The sequence below is a fragment of the Lipotes vexillifer genome, unplaced genomic scaffold (assembly GCF_000442215.2).
Source record: "Lipotes vexillifer unplaced genomic scaffold, Lipotes_vexillifer_v1.1 scaffold1143, whole genome shotgun sequence".
NCBI classification, from domain to species: domain Eukaryota; kingdom Metazoa; phylum Chordata; class Mammalia; order Artiodactyla; family Lipotidae; genus Lipotes; species Lipotes vexillifer.
In genome coordinates, this window is record NW_006770581.1 from 1,240,335 (window position 1) to 1,257,202 (window position 16,868).

Genomic DNA, 16,868 nt, shown 5'->3' on the forward strand with positions numbered 1-16,868 from the left:
CGCGTGCTCCCTCTTTCCCTCCAAACTTACATGAGGTGAAGGGCAGGGAGGCGGTCTCCTTGAGTGAGGGACAGTGGGCTCCTCAGGGCAACCAGCAGCAAGTCTGAATAGAGGAAAATTAGAAAGCAAAAATATACTGCACTGCAGGGAGGAAGGAGGTGGGTTCAGCTGCAACCTGAGCCTCAAGTACCCCAAGCTTCCTATCCACACGCTCAGCTGCATGTCCCGCCAGCCAGTGACACCAGGCCCTACTGAGGGCTGCTAGGGGCTGGCTCTTCCTGGAGTGGCACCTCTCCAGGTGCTGGGTGGGGACTCAAGGCCTGAGTTCTGAGGTCAGAGGGCCGGGGCCCCAACCCCTGCTCTCCCTCTGATGGTCCCTGAGACCTGGCCAAATACAGGGTTGCTGCCCCAGCCCAGATGGCCATAGGGCCCAGGAGCTACTGGCCTGGAATGTGAGAAGAATCTAAACAACCCAATGGGGAAACTCTAACATCCCCATCCTAAGGCAAAGAAAACCAGACACCAAGATCATCCATTGAGGGAATAAAAATAAGAGCACAATTAGTCAGCACTGATTCAGGGGCAGGCACTGTGCTCATCTAACCCTCTCAACAATCTTAAGAGGTGGGCACTTGGATTAGCCCCATTTTACAAATAGGGAAACTGAGGCACAGAGAGGCTAAGCTGGTGAATGGTAGGGCTCTGCGGTTCCGGAGCCTGTTCCCTCCTCACTGCAGAATCATGATGTAAACACAGATTTCTCTTAATGCCAATGCTCCTTCCAACGGCTGCAGCCAGAGCTGCTCTCTCGGCTGGCACCCCACCCCCCGCAGGGGAATGGGATGGCTCAGGGGGTAGTGACAAGCCTGGCTGTGTCCAGCCTGGCCCAGTGCAGGAACACTGTGTTTCACAAACACTGAATAATCTGGGCAGCCACTGGACACTGCTGTGGCCTTCACCCGGCCTGACAGAAGGACAGCCAGCCAGCCACCCCTGCCCCAATCCCAGCAGGGCCTGAGGACTCAGGAGCCCTAGAGGGCTGGGGACAGAGTCAACCTCAGTATCTGGAGCCGAAGCCCAAGCCTGCCCTGCCAGGTCCTGCCCACACAGGTGAAAGGGAAGAGTTAGGGTCAGGCACCGTGCACACCACCTGACCAGCCCAGGCCCCGTGGACTAACAGGCAGGTTGCTCTGGGCAGCTCTTGGTGGCCTCCTCTCTACGGATAAAGTCAGTACCATCCCCACCGCCACCCTCAGAAGCATAACGACGACAGACATCCCTGGCCACTAAGGCTCCCACACGCAAGGCCCTATCTGGGCTGCTCTGCAATACACCCACTGTGGAGATCCCAAGACCCTGAAGCTGGGCAGAAGCAGAGCCTGGACTCACGCTCCTGCAGGCCTACGATGGCCCCATGTTCTGGGAACTGGGTGGGCTTTTCTCAGGAATAAACCCCACCTCTAGTTTACTGAACCCAAGAGGGGGCCACGGAAGCAAACTCAGAGGTAGGAAGCAGGGTAGGGAGGGGGTGTGCTTATTTCCTTGGCAGAGATGGAGGGCCTGAGCTAAAGGCCAGAGGTGGGAAAAGCACAAAGGTAAAAGGGGCCTGTTCCAATATGCTACAGGATATATGGGCAGGGGGCGCAGGGATGGGTTAGGGCCCATGGTGGAGGGGCATCATGGCACCCTGCTGGGACCTCAGGGTCACCCCATCCCCGCACATTTCCCTGAGGAAAGGAGAAGCACTTCCCAGGCTGGCTGCCACCTCAGGTCAGTCTTGCCTCCCTCAGGGCCTCAGTCTCCCCATCTGTGAGCGGAAACCGCGGTTAAAACCATCTGTAAAGGCCCTGCCCCCTGCCCCCACTACGAGGTCCTGAGACTTCGAAGCTGCCTGCCTGTCCCACCAAGCACATAACGCTAGACCATCCCCATCCCCAGCGCTGCCCTCCGCAGCCAGGGCTCCTTGAGAAAGCGAAGAGCAGCAGGCCCCTCCCCAGGCCACGAAAGGCGTGGACAGTCTGTAGTCTTCGGGCTGGAGAACCCACGCTGATGCCTGAAACCCCACCGTTAAAAGCTTCGCTCCCTTACGCAAAACACTTCACAAGAACTGCACTCGCAGGGTCAGATGCGCGCGAAGGACTGAGGGTCCTTGGGGACGCCTCGGCCAAACAAAGGCGGAGCCAAGGTCACGTTCACTCCCCCTCCCACCTCCCGGGCCAGGCTTAGGGCTGCGGGCTGCGGCGCCCAGGGACCCAGGAGACTGGAGCAGAAGGGCCTCCCGCGACACAGCTGGAGAGGAGGAGGCGCAGGGACCCGGAAGGGAGGGGCCGCCGCGCTCACCGGGCCAGTGGGGGTCGGCGCGGCAGTGAGGTCCAGAGGCTGCAGGTCAGGGGAGGCGAGCAGTTGGTGCGCGACTAGCTGTACCAATTATCTGGGTCACGTGACGTGGCGGCGCCAGCAGCCAGCGAGCGAGCGCCGGGGAGACTCCGCGCGCCGTGACGTCTCTGAGGACGCCCCGCCCAGCCCTGCCCCGTTGGCGCTGTCCGCGGTGCTGAAGGCCCAGGAATGAGGGTTCCCGGGCCTGGAAGAGTGAAGATCCTGCAGACCGCAAGGAGAGATGACCCCGTCTGTCTGGGAAACCTAGCACGCTGCTGAGCCCCTGAACCCCGGGGTCCTCGTCCAAACACTAAGGAGAGTTAACCAGAAAAAAAAAAAAAAGCGGCCGTTTGTGTGTATGGAAGGATAGTTTCCGTTTTACAGACGGTAAACAGTATTTACAGATACTATTAAAAATCCCAGTCTTAGGGCTATCTTGAAGAAAAGATGAGATAATGCATATTAAATGCTTATCACAAAACCTGATACACATTTTACCCATTCATTGTCCAAATTATGGAGACCTAGGCTGCCTTTACCTCCTTGTTGCTGCAATGAACACCTTCCTATACATTCCCTTAAGAAGCTATGTGGAAATTTTTCTGGAATATATAACAGGGTGCTGAATTGCTGGGTCATAGGTTTGTGTATACTTAACTTGACTCAGCAGTGTTACATAGCTTCTTGATTCTGCATTCCCATAAACAGTGCAAGAGAATTTTTAAATCTTCATATCCCAGCCAACTCTTGGCAATGTCTGGTCATGTAATTTTTGCCAGAATAACAGATGCAATGTCATATCATTGTTTTAATCCACGTTTCTCTGCTTATCAATGATTTGTATCTCATATTGTTTGTTAGTTTGGGGGGCTTCCTGCTGCACTTGTCTTGCAGTTTTCTCTTGTTTATATACAAGAGTTCCTGGAAGAGGAACATATACATCCGAGGTTCAAACCGCCATCTACTTTCCTATGGATTACTGCAACAGCCCCTAACCGGCCTTCTTGCTTCCACACTTGCACCCCTGAATTTTAATCTCAACACACTAGAGTTTTCCTTGTAGAACACCAATTCAAATCATGTTGCCCCTCTGCTCAAAACCCTGAAATGACTTCACTCAAAGTAAAAGGCAAAATCCTAACATTTGCTTCTAAGGCTCATTATCTCATTTCAAATATTTTGTGCATGCTACCATGCTTCATGAAGAAAATCAGAAAACTAAAAGAAATATGTAACGTAATACTCTTGGCGTTAATTAAAAGCACTGGCCCATACAACTACAACATACATTTCACAAGAACTCATTCAAATACATATTGAACACATTCAAATACATATCAAACACATTAATGTGGTTGCCTAGGGGAGGGGATTGAGGGATGCAGATATGGGGTAATTAAATGATTGTCCATACCAATACTGATAGGGTGCCAGAATGGACTAATATAATTAACTTTATCCTGCACCTAAAGCCCCCCCTCCAAAAGAATTGTTTATTTAGAGATATTTTAAAGTCCATATGGCCAAGGACCATATCTGTTTTCTATTGTATCTCCAGCACTTAGCATAGTCCCAATTCATAGCATGTTTTCAGTAAATATTTGTTGAATGAATAAATGAAGGAGTAAGTGGACACTTAACTTGGACTCTGAAGGATAAGTAAGAGTTTCTCTGATGCAGAAGGGCTGGGTTCATTGGGAGTTCTTTGATTAAAAGCACCAGAAAATTATCTGGCTGGCTTAAGAAAAAGGAATTGATGGGAAAGTTGTCTAAAGGACAACTCAGAATCACAGGAAAACTGGAGAATTAGTCTCAGGGAGCAGGGCTCAGCCAGAAATGGACTGACTCTTCAAGGCTCTTACGATGTTCAAGATTCAAATTCCAAGAAGAGAGATGCTAAATGATCTGGCTTGGCCTGAAGGGGGGAAGAGGGGACCTGGAGCCACCCATATGAAACACACATGGATTGAGAAGAAAGGCAGATGGTTTATGGGAGGCAGGTAGCACAAGAAATAGGAGTGGATGCTGGGAAAGAAAAAATCAACACATGTGCACAGAAGACCTCCAGCAGGAAAGCACCATATGCAAAAGCAGAGTTGGATGAAGGGCCAGAGGAGTGGTAACTGCCTGGATGCACACAGGAAACTGGTGGCCTAGGCCAGGTGACACTGGGCTTTGTCTACCATGTCAAGGGGTTTGGACTCTATTCAGTAGGGTATTGGATACCAGCAAGATTTTAAGCTGTGAGGGACATGGTCAGATTTGCTTTTTAGAAAGATTTCTGTGGCAACTGCAGGGAAGATGGAGTAGTAAAAGGTGAGAGCAAAAATATATCCAGGTGAGAGGCAATAATGCACTGGATGGCAGTAGAGGTAGAGAGAGAGGGGCAGATTTAAGAGACATTTAGGAGTCAGCTCCATAGGGTTTAATGGTTGACCAGGCATGAGTGGTGGGCGCAACGATAACTCACAGATTTCTGGCTTTAGTGACTGTGGGGACAGTGGAACCGCTCAGTGAGCTGCAAAACAGGAGATGCAGGTTGGGGAGAACAACAGAAAAAGTATACAAGTTGGAGCCACCAATGAGCCACTTAAGAAAGATGAAGAGTATGACATGGAACAGCAGGCAGGAACAAAACCTTAGCAAATCAATAGGCTTCAGAACCTCCCATTTGCCCACAGTGGTCTTCAGAGTCACGAGAGGAAACACAGAGCCATGCAGAGAGACTCACACCATGGAGGGAAGCTGAGTCGCTGAAGGGGCTGGGCGGGGCAGTGAACGGAAACAGCTGCTGTAGGAGCCTTTTAGCCTAATTGATGCTCTGCTAATTACATTGATTAAAGCAAACATTTGGGGCAATTAAGACTCCCATGAGGGTGTCTGCCATTCTCAGAAGACTGAGAAGCCTCGAGGCATGGCTATGGGCTCTGCAAAGATCTTCAGAAGCAGAAACCTTCCTTTTCTTCTCTCTCTGACAGAACATGCATGCAAGTTTGTATTTATTCTGGTTGTATAGACTTTAGAATTTAAATAATACAGAAGGATACAGAGCAAAATGTGAAACATCTCCCTTCCACCTGCCTCAGCTTCACCTTTCTCCCCCTCCAGAAATTACTGGCCACAGCTGGGTGAACATCTTTACAAAACTGTCTATGTATTTATTTAAGTCTACTTGTACAAATACACATTTATAAAAACATAAAATGCATTCACTAGACTGTAGTTCTGCAATTTGCTTCTTTTTTCAATTGTCTTGAAGATCTTTATTTTAATTTCAGTACATGTAGGATCACCTATTTCTTTTTTTCTTTTTTTTTTTTTCTTGCGTTATGCGGGCCTCTCACTGTCGTGGCCTCTCCCATTTGCGGAGCACAGGCTCCGGACGCGCAGGCTCAGTGGCCATGGCTCACGGGCCCAGCCGCTCCGCGGCATGTGGGATCTTCCCGAAACGGGGCACGAACCCGCGTCTCCTGCATCGGCAGGCGGACTCTCAAGCACTGCGCCACCAGGGAAGCCCAGGATCACCTATTTCTTAATGGGTATATTGCATTCATTGTAGGGGTATGTAATTATTATATTTAACTTCTTTTGCATTGAACAGACATTTACAGCAAAAAAATAAAGTCCTTCCATGTATATCCTTTAGCACGTGTGCAACTATTTTGGCAATACTGATTCCTAGAAGTGTAACACTGGGTTAAGGGAAATGGATGTTTTAATTTTTAATAGCTACTGTCTTCAGTAAGACCATTCCAATATGTGCCCCCATTAACATTTGAGAGTTCCCACTTTCTTACATCCTTGCCAAGACTTGTTATTATCAGTCTTTTAAATTTGTGCCACTATGATAGATGAAAAACAACTGTTTAGTTTGTATAAAACTGGTAAATGCAGTTGAGAACCTTTTAATGTTTATTTTGTATTCCTCTTCTGTGAATTGCCTAATCATTTTCTTTGCGCATTTTTCTATTGGGTTGTTTTCATCTTTCTTATTGATTCATCTAAACTCTGTATATATTCTAGATAAGAATACTTTGGTATGTCATAAATACTGAAAATATTTATTTCCCCCAGTCTGTCACTTGTCTTTTAACTTTGTTTACAGATGTTTTAGCCATATGGTAATTAACACTTGTCATGAGCTGAATTGTGTCTCCCATCACCAAATTCATATGCTGAAGTTCTAACGCCCAGTACTCAGATTCATAATAATCATATTTGGAGATAAGATCTTTAAAGATCTTAGTTAAGTTAAAATGAGGTTATTAAGTTAAAATGAGGTAGTTAGGGTGGGTATTATAAGTACTTATAAGAAAAGAAATTTGGACATAGACATCTTTACACACAGAGGTAAGACCATGTGAAAACTGAAGGACAACATGGCCATCTGCAAGCCAAGGACAGAGGCCTCAGAAAAAAACAACCCTGATGACACCTTGATCTTAGACTTCTGGCCTCCAGAACTGTGAGAAAATTAATTTCTGTTGTTTAAGCCCCCTTGTCTGTGGTACTTTGTTACGGTGGCCTTAGAAATGAATACAGTGCTCTTGTTGGAGGCTCCATTCCTTAATTTGAGAACCACTCAGGACTCCAGGGTTTTCCCTCAATTCCAGCTTCTCCTGGGTCAGGGCTCCTTCTATCCCCAGGTGGGGTAGGGATGGCCCCATTTTACCCTCTCATACAGCTCCTCGTTAAAGTCTGCTTACAGTTGACAAGTACATTTCTTTTGTTCTTTCCTCCCCCATCTCATTATATTATTATTTTGAAGAGAGATAGGGAAAGGACAGATCACTCAGAGGCAAATACTCTTAGCTTTGGGGTAGATTTTATCTTCACTTTTAAAAATACATCTTTTACAAACACAGTTGAGATAATATGTTATTTACTTAACAGGACAACTTAAGCATTTCCCATGTTTTAAAATATTTATAAACCTGGTTTTAATGACTGCAAGTACATAATGATATATTTTCTTGGGTGTTTCCTCTAGCACGATTTTTTTTCCAACACAAGCCATTCTCTGTCTGTGGCCTCTGACCAGACTTCACACTGCTCGCTTTGTTCCCACCATGATTATTGCTCCCACCACAGTGCCAGGTTATGTGCTAAGCACTTAACAGGTGTCATCCCATATATTCTTTTTTTAAAATTTTATTTAACTTATTTATTTTTGGCTGCGTTGGGTCTTTGTTGCTGAGCACGGGCTTTCTCTAGTTGCAGCGAGCGAGGGCTACTCTTCGTTGTGGTGCGTGGGCTTCTCATTGCAGTGGCTTGTCTTGTTGCAGAGCATGGGATCTAGGCGCATGGGCTTCAGTAGTTGTGGCACGTGGGCTCAGTAGCTGTGGCTCACGGGCTTAGTTGCTCCACGGCATGTGGGATCTTCCTGGACCAGGGCTCAAACCCGTGTCCCCTGCATTGGCAGGTGGATTCTTAACCACTGTGCCACCAGGGAAGCCCCATCCCATATATTCTTTCCAACAACTGAGAGATGAGGAAACCGCCACTTGCAGAGGTCACTTATAGTTGTAGATGGAGGCAGAGTAACACTCTGTGTATCAATAAAGAAATATCCATGTAGAACTCTGCGACTTCCAGCTCCAGTCCCAACACTCATTCAGTGGAACCAAAAGCTGAACACTGATTGAGGTACTGATATTTGCACAGGGTCACAGAACACAGCCAGATGAAGAAGTCTTGTTACCCAAAAACTGGGTTTGCCTCTTGGTGGATGTGGAGCCAAAAGACACAGCCAAGCCAAAGAGCAGGGGAAGGAAGGATTTTATTACTTGTAATGAGTAAGAAGAACACCAGGGATATTTGCCAAAGCTATGTCTCCCAGAACAGCAAAATTGGGGAAGATTTAAGCTAGGGGGGCATACATATTCATGAAGGGGATTGAGCAGAGGAGAATTCAGCATAGAATTGAGGCAAAGTTTAACAGAGTCTGGGCTCTAGTTGATTGACATCATGAGGGTCAGCGAAAGACAGCATCTTCATTCCTTAGTGTCTAGTTATTCTGCTGGTTGAGGGCTTGAGGGGGTTTGGATCCTTGGATCCTGCAAAATAGCTCAAGGATGTGCTTCAGGCTAATCTTTACCTTTGAAACAGAACTGGGAGCCTTTACAACTGATTTATTGTCTCCAATATGGTTAAGTTATTTCCCTGGTCTGGTAATAGCTGCTTATTCTTGCATTCTTTGTTCCTTTAAAATCATTAAATACCGAGGCCTATTCTTTTGCAAGGGGAAGCTTGTGGCCAGGCTTAGATCACAAAATGGCTTGGGCCTAAAACAGCTACTCTTATGTCAAGAAAGCCATGCCTGGTTCTCTTCCTCCAGGGACCTCCCTACCCTATCCGGCTACAGCCTGGCCTCCTGTCTCTTCACCCTGGCTCTTTCCATGCCCCAGGCTGCCCTCTCACATGCTTCACACCCTCTCCTAGAGATGGCACAACCCAGGAGGCCCCAGCTCCCAAGGACTTCTCCAGACAAGCCTCTACCCCAGGGAAGTTCAACTTCCCACCTTCTCCAAACTCTCTCCTTTTGGCGCTTGGTAGGTGGTGAACTATAGATGAAAGCTTCATTAATTCAGGTTCCAATAGCTCAGAATCAGTGTAGGATCATTCATTCTCAAGATACATTCATATTAACCTTAACAATCTATGTACATGTTTTTTTTTGTACATGGTTGTTTTATAGCAAACATTAAAATCAGTGATATGGAAAAGGAACACTTTAAATTAAACTTCTTATTTTGAGATAATTCTATATTCATTTGCAGTTGTAAGAAATAACACAGAGAGATACTGTGTACTCCACCATTTCCCCCAGAGGTAACATCTTGCAAACCAATATCATAACCAGGGTATCAACATCTTCTATCAATACAGCCAATATATAGATCATTTCTATCACCAGGAGAATCCCTTATGTTACCCTTTTACAGCCACATTTGGTGTTGTCACTTTTTTTTTTTTTTTGAAATTTTAGTCTTTCTGATAGGTTTCTAGTGATATCTCATTATGGTTTTATTTTGCATTTCTCTGACAGCTAATGAACATTTATCGTTTCATGTGCTTGTTTACCATCTGTGTATCTTCTTCAGTGAAATGTTCATGTCTTAAAGCCCCATTCTAATTGGATTGCTTTTTTTTTTAACTGCTGAGTTTTAAGAATCCTTTATATATTCTAGATACTAGTCCTTGAGCATATGTGGTATGCAAGTGTTTTCTCCCAGTCTGTAGTTTCTTTTCATCCTCAAAACAGGATCTTACATTGAACTAAAGTTTTCAATTCTGATGAAGTCCAATTTATTAATTTTTCATTTATGGCTTGTGCTTTGGTTTTCAGTCTAAGAACTTTTTGCCTAGCCCTAGATCCTGAAGATTTTCTCCTCTATATTTTTTTCAGAGTTTTTGGGTTTTACATTTTATATTTAAGCCCATCATCCATTTTGAGTTAACTTTTGTTTAAGGGGTGAAACTTAGGTTGAGCTTCATTTTTTTTTTTTTTTGCCTATAGATGCCCAATTGCTCCTGCACTATTTGTTGAAAAGGCTATCCTCCCTCTATTGAATTGATTCTATACCTTTGTCCAAACTCAGTCAGGCATGTTTGTGTGGCTCTATCCCTGGGCTGTGCTTTATTGAGATATAATTCCCATACCATACAACTCACCCATTTAAAATGTACCATTGAATGGTTTTCAGTAAATTCCCAGAGTTGTGCAAGCCATCACCACAATCAATTTTAGAACATTTCATCACCCCCAAAAGAGACCAAAAGGGGAACTTTTACCACCTTAAGAAAAACAAGTGGTTCCAAGACCTCTGGCTTTTTAAAAATTGTCTGTGGGTTCCCTAATGTGGAGAACAGGCCTCCTCTGATAAGCCGGTGATGTGTCAGTAGTCTGATCATAGGCCTGGAGGGGTCAGCTTCACCAGAAGCACTTCGACAAGCTCCTCAAGTCATAGCTGCCTCCCACAGACCTTACTTGCTCCCAGCATTGGGACTTGGCTGCCAACTTCCAGAGGACAGGCCAGAGTTTTCATCCTGGGAAGATGGACCTGCTGCTGCCAAGCCTCTGCATTACCACCAGTTCCTCCTCCAGCTGGCCCTTTACACTCCGACCCAGGCCAGGTGGAGCAGGCACAAAGACTGGGGTGATTGGGGCTTTTGTTTGGAGCAGCTGGATGCAGATGCAAGTTCAGTACCCAAACCCATGCAGGCTCCTCCCAGCAGCATCGGAAGCCTCCCTCCTCCCAGAGCAAGCCCCCGGGTGATCACAGCCTGGCTATTGGAAGGACAGAAACATCCATTCCAGGCATTGCTATCCCTCCAGGCTCTGACACCTGTCGCTGTGCCTTGCTCAGGCACACCTGTCTGGTCACCTCACAGGCAGCATCTGCACCTCAGGTCCCTCTGTCCCAGCTCTCCGGGTCTGATGAGCTTATGCTCCTCAGGGTCCTTTTCGGCAAGGTCCTGCGACAGTCCCCTCCTGGGGGATGGGGGTCCAGAGGGCGTGGGGAGCCTGTGCCGACAGCTGGGCTCCCAGCCCACCCACTCATCACCACCGCATCTGCCATACTGGGTGTAGACTCCGCCTGGTAGGCCTCTGGCAGGCAAACCACTGGCTTTCCGGATGACCTCAGGGACGCCGCTTGCGTGCTGGCCTTCGGTGGGCCAGCCGATATCAGTCGGTGGAAGCGGGAGCTTGGGGAGTCCCTCGTGGGATGGGGGGGGGAGTTAAGAGGGCCTTTGGGCTGGGGCCCTGAACCATGAGTAACAGTTTTACAGACCGTGGACTTGGTGAGCAAGAAGAAGCAGCAAGAGAGAAAGCGCCGGGGCGGCGACCTTGCCTGGCTGTTTAAGGGATGCAGGGTCGCTTTCTGGGGGTGGGGAGTTAAGAGGGCCTTTGGGCTGGGGCCCTGAACCATGAGTAACAGTTTTACAGACCGTGGACTTGGTGAGCAAGAAGAAGCAGCAAGAGAGAAAGCGCCGGGGCGGCGACCTTGCCTGGCTGTTTAAGGGATGCAGGGTCGCTTTCTGGAGCGCGGGTTCTGGAGAAGGTAGAGAAGGGAGGGGAGGCTTCAAAGGCAGGTTGGGGCCAGACATCCCTTCCCCAGGTTGGGGCCAGACATCCCTTCGTGTGGAGGGACGCGATACAGGACACAGCTGCACGAGGACCCAGCAGCGGGGACCTGGGCCAGAGTCCCGCACGACCGCTGGGGCGCTGCGTGGGGCCGGCCTCGGGCTCCCCCTGGCGGGGACGCCCCGCGGTGCGCCTCAGGGAGGACCTAACGTCCGGGCTATAAAAGACCCTTTCGGCATTTCCGTGTCCGCCTCTTCCCCCTCCTCACTCCGCCCCCGCAAGCGCGCCGGGCCGAGAACTCCCGTCTAAAGAGGCTCTGAGCCCGGGCACAGCTTTGCTGCAGACGCTCGGCTAAGCAGCCTCACGTCTCTCCTGCCAGAGCCGGGCCCCGCGCCACACTTGTCCTGAACTGTAGGGCGCCGAGCTCTTTGGAGGTGGGGGCAGGAAGGCGCCAATCCTTTGCTGAAATGGGCGCCTGGGGGGCGGGCGTGCGCGCACTCCTGGTGAACTTCATCAAGGAGTATCCCGGGAAATCCAGTCCAGGCCCCTGATGTGGGGAGACACGGCCAGCGCCGAGGGAAAGCCGCGACTCTCTCAAGAGGGGCCACAGTTTCCTGTAAAATGGAGACAGGCAGCTTGAAATCCCACACACCAGGTGAGCACTTGCGTATGCGGGTCCCTCCCAGGCAGAGAAAAAAACAGCCTGACCGTCAAGCTCGCCCTCTTGGGGACTCGGGTGGAGGACGGCTGTATCAGGGAGGGCTTCGTGGACAAGAAGGAAAGAATGTTGGACTGAAGGGGAGTGTTGTGGGCGAAGGCTTGGAGGGCGAGTAACAGTCGGGCAGGTCTGGGGAGATGGTGGGGGGTGGTGCTCCGCGGTGGGGCATCTAGTGCTCCAGAGCAGGAGTCAGAACGGAGACCTCAGATGGGCCCGAGGGAACATCCTCTAAGGTTCTAGCTGATATTTGAGTCCTCAGAGCTCAGTGGAGCCTCTTCAGGGTTCAAGTAGGGGACGTGGTCAGATTTTTTCTAGAAAAAAATCGTTCTGGAAGGTGGTGGAGGACTGGTAGGAAACGAGGCAGAGGCAAGAAGAAAGTCCCCCAATCAAGGAGAGAACCGGTAAGGCCTGTGAACTGCAATTGTACCAGTGGGGCCTCGGGAAGAGCAACCCGTGGCAGAGTATTATGGGAGTGGGATCAGCTGGGCTGCGGGCAGTGGATAGTGATGAAGAGTCAGGTGTGCATCCCAGGCCCCTGGAGGTGTCCCCAAGTCCCCTCATGCCTCTGAGAGATGGTTACCACCTCTTAGGAAGCCCTGCCTCATGCCTCTCTGGGCCATAATATTCTTTGAGGCCAAGAGAATTGTGTTTTCTCATTACCCTTGGAGAGCTACTATGAGCTCAGTGCGGGGAGAGACCCAAGCAGTCCCTGCCTTCATGGTGGTTTCAGCAGGTTCATAGAGCCCTCAGCCCTGAATATGCAGAGAAGGCAAAACAGAGAAACCAAAAGAATAAAACAGAAAGAAATAACACTGAAGTGTTTAACAAATTAGAAGGCAGGCACTCTTAACTGAGTTGCTTTTTAGAGTCGAGATTTTTTTAATTGCGATGTCAGTAAATACTCATTATAGAAAAGTTTGAAAGCACAAAAAAATTATAAGAGGAAGAATATTCATATCCTTTCACTCAAACTTAACCACTTAGTTGAGTTTATCATTTAGAGTTTTCCTTTCTATCTTTCTTCCTTATATAGTTTTCAAACTTCTAACACAGTTGTGGTTAGATTGTCTTCACAACTTGCAGTGTCTTCTCACTTAAGAATATCTCTAAGGGATCTTTGTTTTGTTGCTTCCTTAATCCCCACCTACAGATTTCTTAAGGCTTTTAAATGGTAACATCTCATTCTATGTAGGATCTGAATATTAAAATGTTCTCACTTTCTTAAACCTCTAGTAACCAACAGGAATTGTGCTACTGAACACACAGAAGAGACTCTCCTTATACAGTGCAAAAATGATTAGAAAAAAAGAATGATGACAGTTTGGCCATGACATCATCACCCAAGTTCTGCTTCCAGATGTCAGATAGACACTGATCTACTCCATGCAATTGATCTGAATGAATCTTCAATGTACATTATGATCAGCTAATTGTTTCCAATGCTACCTTGCCATTTAATCTTGTTTTTAGCTGAAAATTCATCTTCAAAAGGGCACATTATTTGCTATTCATAAGCTGCTTATAATAGCAAAAGGAGATACAGCACTCTTAGCTAATTTCTGGGTGAAATGTGTGAGATCCTTAACTAAGGGATTCTTCCCAAATGCTGAAGTATTTAGGCTTCTTCTTGGAAAGAAAAAAGCAAAAAGAAACAATGTGCTCCTAAAGAACTTAGGTTTAGAGAGAGAGAGAGTGTGTGTGTGTGTTTTTCCCTAATGTGGATCTTAAATAGTTATCTATTTTCTTTATTTGGACCTCAGGTGTACAGAACTGGATTAATCACAATCCTTGGTTCATAACACAGTCTCATTTTGGCAGACACTTTTTTTGGATATTTAATTTAGTTATTTTTATTTTACTTTTTGGCCATACCACACGTCATGCAGGATCTTAGTTCCCCAACCAGGGATTGAACCTCTGCCCCCGGTAGTGGAAGCACAGAGTCTTAACCACTGGACCGCAACAGAAGTCCCAATTTAGTTATTTTTAACATTGTGAAAGGCAAACTAAAAGCTAAGACCCTGACAAAAACTTATTTCTAACCATATAGTCTCTGCCTTCTTCAGCCTATCTCCCTGTTTGTGTAACTCCCAAAATTATTATGCTCAACCGTGTTTCATAATTCCCTTGTTTTTCTTTTTATAGTTTTTTCCTGCATTTATATGTAATCCTTATATTTTTATTTTTTATTTTAATTTTTGAAGGGTATTTTAGTTTTATGAAAAGGCTATCATGCAGAATGAGACCTTTTGGGACTTATTTTTTCACTTAGTCTCATCCACAACGTTATATATCTTTGTGGTTTATTCTGTTGTATACAACACTTTGTTGTTTTGCTTTTCAAAAATCTGTTCCTTTGACAGGTAAAAAAGAATATCTCTAAGGCATTTCCCATTACATAACGAACTTTCCCAGGTCACCTTAAATATCGCAGGGTTGAACAGGTCACCCTAATCCTAGCCTGCCAGGTTCAGCTTAATCCCTGACCCCTAAACTCCAGTAAATCTACAAATTATGAATGCGGTGCCACTTGGTTTACTTGTGTTTTGCATTATAACAGAAGTTAAGAAACTTGGCTTCCAAATGCTCATTAATCCTTGTTTCTTTTTCCTGGAAAAGATTTGGGCAACTCTAAGCACAGTGACTTAGAAACTACAGCAGTATAAATAACTTCCAGTGGAAGCAAGGATGAAGTATGGGCTGAGGTTAGTTAATAAGATTGGGATAGTGTCTTGTATTATATGAAGTGTGTGGTTTAGAGATGGTGAGTGACCCTAGGGAATAATCAGTGCCATTCTAGGTTGTGTTCACATTGATCTCATAAGGAAGAACTGAGCTATTGAGACATGGTTGGAGAGAGACATTGTCTCATTATTTAAGTGCACCAAAAAAAAAGAGTTTGCAGCATACTCTCAGTGGTTGACCCAGGAGAGGGAAGGAGGTATTTGTCATTATTCACACTGTGAATCACAGCTAGAAAGAGGGGCTCTGCTGACGTTTAAGGAAACCTTAGGAACAGGCCTTATGTTTTGAGCTCAGAGACCCAGGAGCACAGGTGTTCAACATCTTCCAGGAATTGGGCTCCATCATTGCCTGGGTCCTTGCTCTTCAGGGTGGGGTCTGCAAGCCCATTGGCATCACCTGGGAGCTTATTGGCATCACCTGGGAGCTTATTAGTAGCCCCCTACCCAGATCTGCTGAATCAGAATCTGTATTTAAAGAATCCCCAGGTGATATGCACATTCAATTTGAGAAGCGCTGCTCTCTGTAACATCTAGAATCCTTCAGCTTTTTTCCTGCAGAAAAATTAGACCCTGGGTAAGGCTGTCAATAAAAAGGATGTTTAAAGGGGACCAACTTTGTGGCTTAACTTTTTTTTTTAATTGAAGTATAGTTGATACACAGTGTTGTGCTAGTTTTGGGTGTACAGCAAAGTGATTGAGTTATATGTACATATACCTTTTTTTTTCAAATTCTTTTCCCTTATAGATTATGACCAAGTGTTGAGTATGCTTCCCTGTGCTATACAGGAGGTCCTTGCTGGTTATCTGTTTTATATGTAGTAGTGTGTATCTGTTAATCCCAAACTCCTAATTTATCCCTCCCCCACCCCCTTCCCCCATTCTCCTTTGGTAAGAGGTGTGTGTGTTTTCTATGTGGGTCTATTTCTGTTTTGTCTGTAAGTTCATTTGTATATATATTTTTAGATTCCACATATAAGCAATGTCATATGATATTTGTCTTTCCCTGTCTAGCTTACTTCACTTAGTATGATAATCTCTAGGTCCATCCATGTTGCTGCAGATGGCATTATTTCATTCATATATATGATGGAATATTGGATAAAGAGGTATTCTTTATACAGTCATCTGTTGATGGACACTTAGGTTGCTTCCATGTCTTGGCTATTGTAAATACTGCTGCAGTGAGCGTTGGGGTGCAAGTATCTTTTCGAATTATGGTTTTCTCTGGGTATATGCCCAGGAGTGGGATTGCAGGATCATAGGGTAGTTCTATTTTTAGTTTTTTAAGGTACCTCCACTGTTTTCCATAGTGGCTGCACCAATTTACATTCCCACCAACAGTGTAGGAGGGTTCCTTTTTCTTTACACCCTCTCCAGCATTTATTAGTTGTAGACTTTTTTATGATGGCCGTTCAGCCCAGTGTGAGGTGATACCTCATTGTAATTTTGATTTGTATTTCTCTAATAATTTGTGATGTGGAGCATCTTTTCATGTGCATTTTGGCCATCTGTATGTCTTCTCTGGAGAAATGTCTATTTAGATCTTCTGTCCATTTTTTGATTAGGTTTTTTTTTTTTTGATATTGAGCTGTAAGAGCTGTTTGTATATTTTGGAGATTAATCCCTTGTCAGTCTCATCATTCACAAATATTTTCTCCCATTCTGTAGGTTGTCTTTTTCCATTTTGTTTATGGTTTCCTTTGCTGTGCAAAAGCTTTTAAGTTTAATTAGGTCTCATTTATTTTTGTTTTTATTTCCATTACTCTAGGAGACAGATCCAAAAAGATATTGCTGCGATTTATGTCAGAGTATTCTGCCTATGTTTTCCTCTAGGAGTTTTATAGTATTTGGTCTTACATTTAGGTCTTTAATCCGTTTTGGGTATATTTTTTGGTATGGTGTTAGAGAATATTCTAATTTCATTCTTTTATGTGTAGCTGTC

The 16,868-nt window shown here is 46.0% G+C and overlaps 1 protein-coding gene across 1 annotated transcript in view; it reads right to left on the reverse strand.

The window, feature by feature from the left end:
• The window catches only part of OGDHL (oxoglutarate dehydrogenase L), a 28,848-nt gene extending 26,467 nt beyond the window's left edge, over nucleotides 1-2,381 (reverse strand). Inside the window, exon 1 of the mRNA XM_007446241.1 lies at nucleotides 2,341-2,381. The gene's annotated coding sequence lies outside the window, so the exon portion shown is untranslated. The remainder of the gene's footprint in view (nucleotides 1-2,340) is intronic.
• Between the last annotated feature and the right edge of the window lie 14,487 nt (nucleotides 2,382-16,868).